At 45.6% G+C, this 8474-nt stretch overlaps 1 non-coding gene across 1 annotated transcript; it reads left to right on the plus strand.

Moving 5' to 3' along the window:
- The first annotated feature begins 2714 nt into the window (after nucleotides 1-2714).
- On the plus strand, nucleotides 2715-2819 carry LOC129459053 (U6 spliceosomal RNA). The gene has a single exon (XR_008649867.1). It is a non-coding gene; the product is annotated as a U6 spliceosomal RNA (small nuclear RNA).
- The last annotated feature ends 5655 nt before the right edge of the window (nucleotides 2820-8474 follow it).

Raw genomic sequence — 8474 nt, forward strand, 5'->3', positions numbered from 1 at the left:
GAAAGCTGGCTCTCGGGGGGTGGGTAGGTGGGGGGGTTAGTATAGGCGAGAGGTAGGGGGTTGCTTCTCCTCTATAGATGTATATTATCCCCTCTCCCTTAGTGTACTAGCCTGTGAGCTTTCTCAGGGCAGGCAGTGGGTCTTAAGCATCGCTGTGGCTCCATTCCCCCTTCTAACACACCACGCAGCACAGAGCAGGCCCAGGAGAGATTACTCCGTATTAAAAGGAGATGGGGCTCAGAGACGTCAGGTGACTTGCTCAGATTCTGCAGCTAGCAAGTGTCTGATAAGTGGGACTCGGGTTTTTTAATTGTGTGATTTCCTTACATTACGCTTCTCTGCCCCATGACATCGCTCTAGAACAGGCAGAAATGCATCTGAAGGGAGCTCAGCTGGGGTTCATGACCCCTGCAAACATCCTTATGTTGAATGCAAACTTTTTGTATGTTGATTTCTGAAGAGAGGCTCAGTGGTTTTCAACACATTCTCAAAGAAGTTTGCGACCTAAGGAAAAGTTAAGAACCATTCTTTCAGGAGATTGCACTGGAAGCTGCTCTAAATAATATGCATAGTGCCTGAGTGCTGTAGGCACTAAATTAGGATCAGCCTCCTTCCCGCTTTTCTGAAAGTGAGGCAGCAGCAAACGGATGGAATCCCAGTGATCACCTTCTGTCACATCTTCATCTTTGGAAGATGGAGTAGCTTGGAGTTTCAAATTAGAAAGAGAATCGACTCATGTGGGAGCATATTTTCTCTAACTTGAAAAAAAATAAAGAATATCACTTTCAGCCCCAATACATCTGTCAAGTGAAAAATGGATGAAAATGTCATGAAGATGATTGAGAGACAGATACACCCAGACACCAATGCCCACTGATAACCATGTTACCTTAGAGGATTGAAACTTCAAAATGGTCAGACTTTTTTTGTTTTCTGAGATGGAGTGTTGCTCTGTCGCCCAAGCTGGAGTGCAGTGGCACCATCTCGGCTCACTGCAAGCTCCACCTCCAGGGTTCACGCCCTTCTCCTGCTTCAGCCTCCCGAGTAGCTAGCTGGGACTACAGGCGCCCACCATCACACCCGGCTAATTTTTTGTATTTTTAGTAAAGACGAGGTTTAACCATGTTAGCCAGGATGGTTTCGATCTCCTGACCTCATGATCCACCGTCCTCGGCCTCCCAAAGTGCTGGGATTACAGGAGTAAGCCCCTGTGCCCGGCCCAAAAAAGGTCAGATTTTAAGGCTCCATTACGTCACCAAACCTGAGCTGGAAAAACAACAACATAAAAGAGCTAGCCAGCCGGGTGCAGTGGCTCACACCTGTAATTCCAGCACTTTGGGAGGCTGAGGTGGGTGGATCACTAGGTCAGGAGATCGAGACCAGCCTGACCAACATGGTGAAACCTGGTCTCTACTAAAAATAAAAAAATTAGGCCAGGCGTGGTGGCTCACGCCTGTAATCTCAGCACTTTGGGAGGCCAAGGCGGGCAGATCACGAGGTCAGGACTTCGAGATCAGCCTGGCCAACATGGTGAAGCCCCATCTTTTCTAAAAATTACCCGGGCATGGTGGCATGTGCCTGTAATCCCAGCTACTCAGGAGGCTGAGGCAGAAGAATTGCTTGAACCAGGGAGGCAGAGGTTGTGGTGAGCTGAGATCATGCCATTGCACTCCAGCCTGGGCAACAGGGCGAGCCTCCGTAAAAAAAAAAAAAAAAAAAAACCTAGCCATGTTAAAATTATGACCAAGGGAGATTTTCTTTCAGAATTTGTTCTATTGTTTATAATGCTTGTCAGAGAAGACTGTTGATGGGCAGGGAAAAGGAGGAAGGCCTTCCATGATGCAGTGAGTTTTTTGTATTTATTACTTAGCTCCTGTATTAGCCAGGTTAAGGTTGATTATGCTGTTGTAATGAATAATCCCCAAATCTCAGGGGTTTAAAGACTCAAAACTTTATTGCTGCTGTATTACATGCCTGCCATTGGGCAGGAGGGGCCTCTGCTCTTTGTAATTGTTAAGGGTCCCAGGCTGATGGGGGATCCATCATTTTATGACGCCACTAGCTTCACACACAGTTTCAGAGTTGACTGGGGCAAGGTAACTGCTGCCCATATTCCACTGGCCAAGCAAGCCACATGGCCACACCTAACCTCAAGGGGACATGGGGATATGCACTTCTCCATGTACCTAGAAGTGAGCCTGTGGGTGGTAGTTAATCCCTGAATCCTAACTCAGGCATCCTTTTCTATCCTGAACCAGGTTTTAAAAAGTCATGTGGAATAGAAAGAAAAAAAAAGTATTTCTGCACATCATCTCAATAACCGTTTCGTATCTGATCTGGAGTTGAGTAACAAATGTTTACAATAGAAAGTTAACACTGCCTCCATAAAGGACTCAGATCTAAGATCTGTGGAAAGAATTTACTAACACAATGCCTCCAATTAGTCAGGAATAGACCCTATGAGAAAGCACATTGGTGACGACGCACCTTAAATTAGTTCTGGTCGAGTGAAAAATGAAAATGTTCAAGCTGTAGTTGTTACACTAAGATGTGTGTCCACAGAATCCACAGTCAGAGGCATCTTTAGCATGCAAAATTGCATGAGGTTTAAAGCTAACTTACTCTGTAAGACAGGTACTTTAACACTTGTTGCTCACTTTCAGACCATCGGCGAACCCCTTTAAAAGGCCAAGGTGTGGTGTTTGTGTGGAAAACAAGTAATATTGGAAGTGATACTGAAAATTGGAATGACACAGAGGAAATTAGCATGGGCCCTGTGCAAGGATAACACACAAACTTGCAAAGTGCTTAATATTTTGGGGCAAGATAAAAAATGTTCTGTGGATGGGTGGTGGTGATGGTTGCACATCAATGAGAATCAACTTAATCCCACTTAACTGTACACATAAAAATGGTTAAGATAATAAATTTTATCTTTTATATATTTTACCATAATAAAGAATGTAAAATATCTCATTCACTTTTATATTGTTCACATTGAACTGAAAATATTTTGGATATATTCACTAAATAAAATATATTATTGGCATTTTTAAAAGCCAGCATGTTGCCTAAACACAACTGGGACAGACATCTACTGTTGCTGTCACTGGCTGTACTTTACAATATTTATTTATATCTATTTAAAGGGCAGATGATAACTAGCCAATAATAATACATTTTATTTTGAACACCAAATGCATGGCGAGCACAGGACTAATAATTGCAGATGTAGTAACACATTTATGTCTTTTCTTTTTTTTTTTTGAGACAGAGTCTCACTCTGTCGCACAAGCTGGAGTGCAGTGGCTCGATGTCTGCTCACTGCAAGCTCCGCCTCCCGGGTTCACGCCATTCTCCTGCCTCAGCCTCTCCGAGTAGCTGGGACTACAGGTGCTCACCACCACGCCCAGCTAATTTTTTTGTAGTTTTAGTAGAGACGGGGTTTCACCGTGGTCTCGATCTCCTGACCTCGTGATCCGCCCGCCTCAGCCTCCCAAAGTGCTGGGATTACAAGCGTGAGCCACCGCACCCGGCCACATTTATGTCTTACAAACACATTGACGGGGTTATTATCTCCATTTTACAGATGAAGAAACACAGCCCTTGTGAAGTTGACTGGCCGGGCGCGGTGGCTCACGCCTGTAATCCCAGCACTTTGGGAGGCCGAGGCGGGTGGATCATTTGAGGTCAGGAGTTTGAAATCAGCCTGACCAACATGGTGAAACTCTGTCTCTAGTAAAAATAAAAAATTAGCCAAGCGTGGTGGTGGGCATCTGTAATCCCAGCTACTCGGGAGGCTGAGGCAAGAGAATTGCTTGAGCTCAGGAGGCGGAGGTTGCAGTGAACAGAGATCACAGCACTGCACTCCAGCCTGGGTGACAGAGACTTCATCTCAAAAAAAAGAAAAAGAAATAAATTGACTGATTCAAGGTCACATGGCTGATAAGGGCCAGGAAACAAACCCAGGCCATTTGGCTCCAAAACCTGCCGGGTAAGTCGAGGCTGCCCATAGAAACAGGAGGAAATGGCAGCCATGAACTCAGGGCCTTGGGCAGGGGCTAGTATGGTGGCTGGATCAGCCAGGGCATGACAAAGCTGAAGTCCCAGAAGATGTGCATCTGCCTGAGCCAGGCTTGGTGACAAAGGCAGGCATCCCAGCTATATTGTCAGGAATGGAGGACAGATACAAAGAGCAGGGAAAAGCTTAAGCCCAAGTCAAAGATTTAGGGAACATGTTGTTTGTTTGTTTACTTCTTTTCTGGAGGAATCCTACCCTCTGGGGCTGCAGTATCAGTGAGCACAGAGCAGCGCCCTTTCCTGTGAGTTCCAGGACTGTGGGATTTCCTCTTCACGCCTGCAGGCTTGGTGGAGAAGCCGCCTGCTGAGGGCAAGTGTCCCGGCTAGTGCCGCCCACCATTAGTCAACAAGTGAGTCCATTCAATGCAGAGGAGCCAGTGGACTTGGTGACACTCACAGGCTACCCCTTCAACCACTGGCTGATAGAGGTGGTGAGAGCAATAATAGCTTTGATGGACAACCCACACAGAACTGGGAAGGGCTGGGATTGAGAGAACTCACGCCTGCCCACACCTGCCTGCGCTCCTCCTGAAATGTAGTTCCCCAGGTAACCACATACTCACTCCCTCACCTCACTCAGGTCTTATTCTTTTCAAACATACCTTCCCTAACCACTGATTTTAAATTTGATCCTCCATCTTCAACCTGCATCCCTGTCTCTATAATTCCTGCTCTTTTTTTCCCTAACATACATTTCATTCACATATTTGTTTGTTGCCCCTCTCCTCCTGCTAGAATGTCAGCTCCATGAGGGTAGGGCTTTTTGTCTGTTATGTTTACTACTGTAACCCCAGTGCCTAGAACAGGGCCTGTTGAATGAATGAATGGTGATATGCATTGTCTAGCACAGAGCTGAGACTTAAACAATCTACGTACTTAAATACTTCCATCTGGCCAGGCGCTATGGCTCACACCTGTAATCCCAGCATTTCGGGAGGCCAAGGCAGGTGGATCACCTGAGGTAGGGAGTTCGAGACCAGCCCGACCAACATGGAGAAACCCTGTCTCTACTAAAAATACAAAATTAGCCAGGCGTGGTGGTGCATGCCTGTAATTCCAGCTACTCCTGAGGCTGAGGCAAGAGAATCGCTTGAACCTGGGAGGTGGGGGTCGCAGTGAGCTGAGATCATGCCATTGCACCCAGCCTGGGCAACAGGAGTGAAACGCTGTCTCAAAAAAAAAAAAAAAAATTTCCATCCCTAATTTTTCCACTGAGCTGCAAACGTAGAGTAGATTCAACTGCCAATCTGACAACCTCACTTGGCTAAGAAAAATGACAAACTAACCTGGCTCCAGGGAAACTCTGACTGCCACTGACCTTCCTCCCCTAATAGCCCTGACTTGGTCTCCCTCATCTCATTTAAAGTTACCATCATCCATCCAGACACCTTGCCAAAAATCTAAGCATCATCCTTAATTTCTTTCCTTCCCATCCACTCACATCCAATCCATCAGCAAACCTGTTGGCTTTATCTCCAAGATGAATCCCTGCTGTGTCAACTTCTCCTTATCTCCAGCAACTATTCTAGTTCAAGCCAAGGCACCAGAATTTCCTACCTGGGTTATGCATACTCTATTAACTATTCTTTTTACACTCACTTCTTCCTATACTCACCACCCTATAAAGCAGACAGGATGGTCTTTTAAAATGCAAAGCAGACAGTGTCACTTCCCTGTGGAAAATTCCTCCCAGAGTCACCCCTGAATATAGACTAAGATTTAGGCTCCTTTTATGGTTTCCAATGTCCCACATGACTGACTCTGCCTGTCAGATAAGCTCATCTGCTACCACACACTGGATCACCTACCTTCCTGAGTCCAACACTCCCCCACCTGTCCTCAGAGCAAGTCAAGCTCATTCCTGCTTAAGGACCTCGGCTCCTGCTCTTTCCGCTACCTGGACTGCTGCGCTTCCACATCTTCACAAGGTGGTCTTCCTATCCATGCATCATATCTTCACAATGCACCTTCGCATTGCTTCATATCACATGCGACCTTCCTGGCTAAATCCTGTCACCTCCACCCTGGTCACTCTTTATCAAATCATTGTATTATGTATCTTTGTTTCTTAGTTTTTCGGCATGTGTTACTATCTAAAGTTACCAAGTAAATTTGTTTGCTTTGTTATTTTGTCTCCTCCTGCCCATTCCCACCCTAGGTAACATGTAAACTTCCTTCCACGTGAGAAAGAACCTTATCTGCATAGTTTACGGTTTGCCACTGTGTCCCTACTGCCTAGCACAGAGCCAGGCTTGTCAGAGGTGATCAATGAATATTTGTTGAGGAAATGGACTCTTGTGGAGCTAAATGGAACTGCAGTGGTATTCCCATGTAACTGATGGGGGAATAGACACTTAGGGATTTAAGTCATTTGCCCAAAGGTATGCAGCCAGTAAATCGCAGAAGAAACCAGGGTTCATAGCTGGGAGCCAGTGCTACCTGGCAGAACGTCTTCTCTTGGTAAGGCTAACTTGTCAGGAGCATCTGATCTTAAAGACCTGAGGTTTTCGCCGGGCGTGGTGGCTTATGCCTGTAATCTCAGTACGTTGGGAGGCCAAGGCAAGCGAATCACCTGAGGTCAGGAGTTTGAGACCAGCCTGACCGACATGGAGAAACCCCATCTCTACTAAAAATACAAAATTACCCGGGCATGGTGATGCATGGCTGTAATCCCAGCTACTCAGGAGGCTGAGGCAGTAGAATCGCTTGAACCTGGGAGGCAGAGATTGTGGTGAGCCGAGATCACGCCATTGCACTCTAGCCTGGGCGACAGGAGCAAAACTCTGTCTCGCAAAAAAAAAAAAAAAAAAAAAAAAGAGATCTGAGGTTCAGACAGGTGCCCAGTTACCTACCAGGCTAGAGCTTCAGAGAGCTAGTGATCAGTCAGGGAAACCTGACCTTGAGAGAGTGGGGTACCAAGGTAAAGGCAGGACTAGCCAGAGGTCTCTGAATAATTCATAGTGAAGCCCACCACAGGGGCACCAGGTTGGATGAAAGGTAGAAATCAAGTAAATTTGGCCACCAGAGTGAGAAGGATTCCATGGTAGCACTTCCCACTGCTGAAAGCCTGGCTAACACTTCCTGTTTCCTTATCTGGTTTTATGGTAGTCATTTTCCTCTCCCTATTTAGAAGATATCCCAGTCTTATCCTTCTGGGCCATTCATGCTCGGCTAAGTTTCCAGCCCTGTGTCCCCTAGTGACACCTGTGTCTTGGCATGACACAAAGAGCCAATATGTATTAAAACAGCTCTGTTAGTAACTTGTATGGTGTTTAAGGAGCCAAGTGAAATCAGAACTAATAGTATTATCTGTCTGCTCAGTGCATGAATGTAATGGCATAATCTCATGCAAGGAGCAAACAGAGAGAGACAGAAAAACATCAGTTTAAAGGAGTCTCGTTTGACCTGTATATAGTGTGCAACAGCTTCCTGGGTGTTCATGTTGCTGGGTTCGAGTCTCCAAAACAGTCAGCAGGCAGAAAGTCTCCTCTGTTTGATAACAGTCCCAGATCTGTCAGTTCGGTTGCCAACCCTAATTTGTAAATTCTCTTCTGTAAAGATTGCACAATTGTGCTCATTTTCTGTTGACTGTGGGCCGGCTAATGGCTGCTAATGAGTCAGCTGCTAAGTGACTCAGCATTGCATCAATAACGGAACAGATCTCTTGGTCCCTGAATCTGCTGGAGGAAAATGATGTCTTCCTTTGTCAATGTGTCCCTTTTGGCCCTTGCTGAGAACTCATGACCTGATGTATTGTGTAAAGCATCCCATCCTTAAAGAGCCCACTCTATCAACTCAATGAAAACCAAGAGGAATATTCCAAGTTTTTGGTGTTTTTCTATTTTGGTTTTTGTTTTCCTCACTGCAGAATGTTCACACTTGCATTCTTTCTAGTAAACTAGAAGGTCTCATCTTTCTTCTCGTGTAAGGTGTACTATTGTTGATGGCACTCTATGGGCTCTGGGTGACTGAAGGTGTGTTAGAATAAATAGATGGGTAAGAGGAAGAGACAATGGCCAGCCTTTGGTGAGTCAGGGTCTGGTTTATGGCCAGATGCACAGTTGGCACTAGCAGTAAGACAGAAAGTCAGGAAGAACTGAACAATCAGCTAGCCTTGGGGGATCTTTCACAATGTAATGGGTACTCAGCAACATAAATGTCCTAACTGGCCACCTCTCAAAACCAATACTGCATACACAAATATAAATTGGCAACAGCTTAAACACAAGTGCTCTACGTATCACAAATAAGATGTTTCACATAATAAAAGGTATTCCCTAGAGAGGGCCCTTTTCAATAATGTCAAACATCATTTGAAGTGTGATTCACCTGTTTCTCAGGATCCATCGGGAACAGGAAATGGGAACAGAGGAACCAGGAGCAGAGGACTCAAA

Source organism: Symphalangus syndactylus, chromosome 19, assembly GCF_028878055.3.
Source record: "Symphalangus syndactylus isolate Jambi chromosome 19, NHGRI_mSymSyn1-v2.1_pri, whole genome shotgun sequence".
Taxonomy (NCBI): Eukaryota; Metazoa; Chordata; class Mammalia; order Primates; family Hylobatidae; genus Symphalangus; species Symphalangus syndactylus.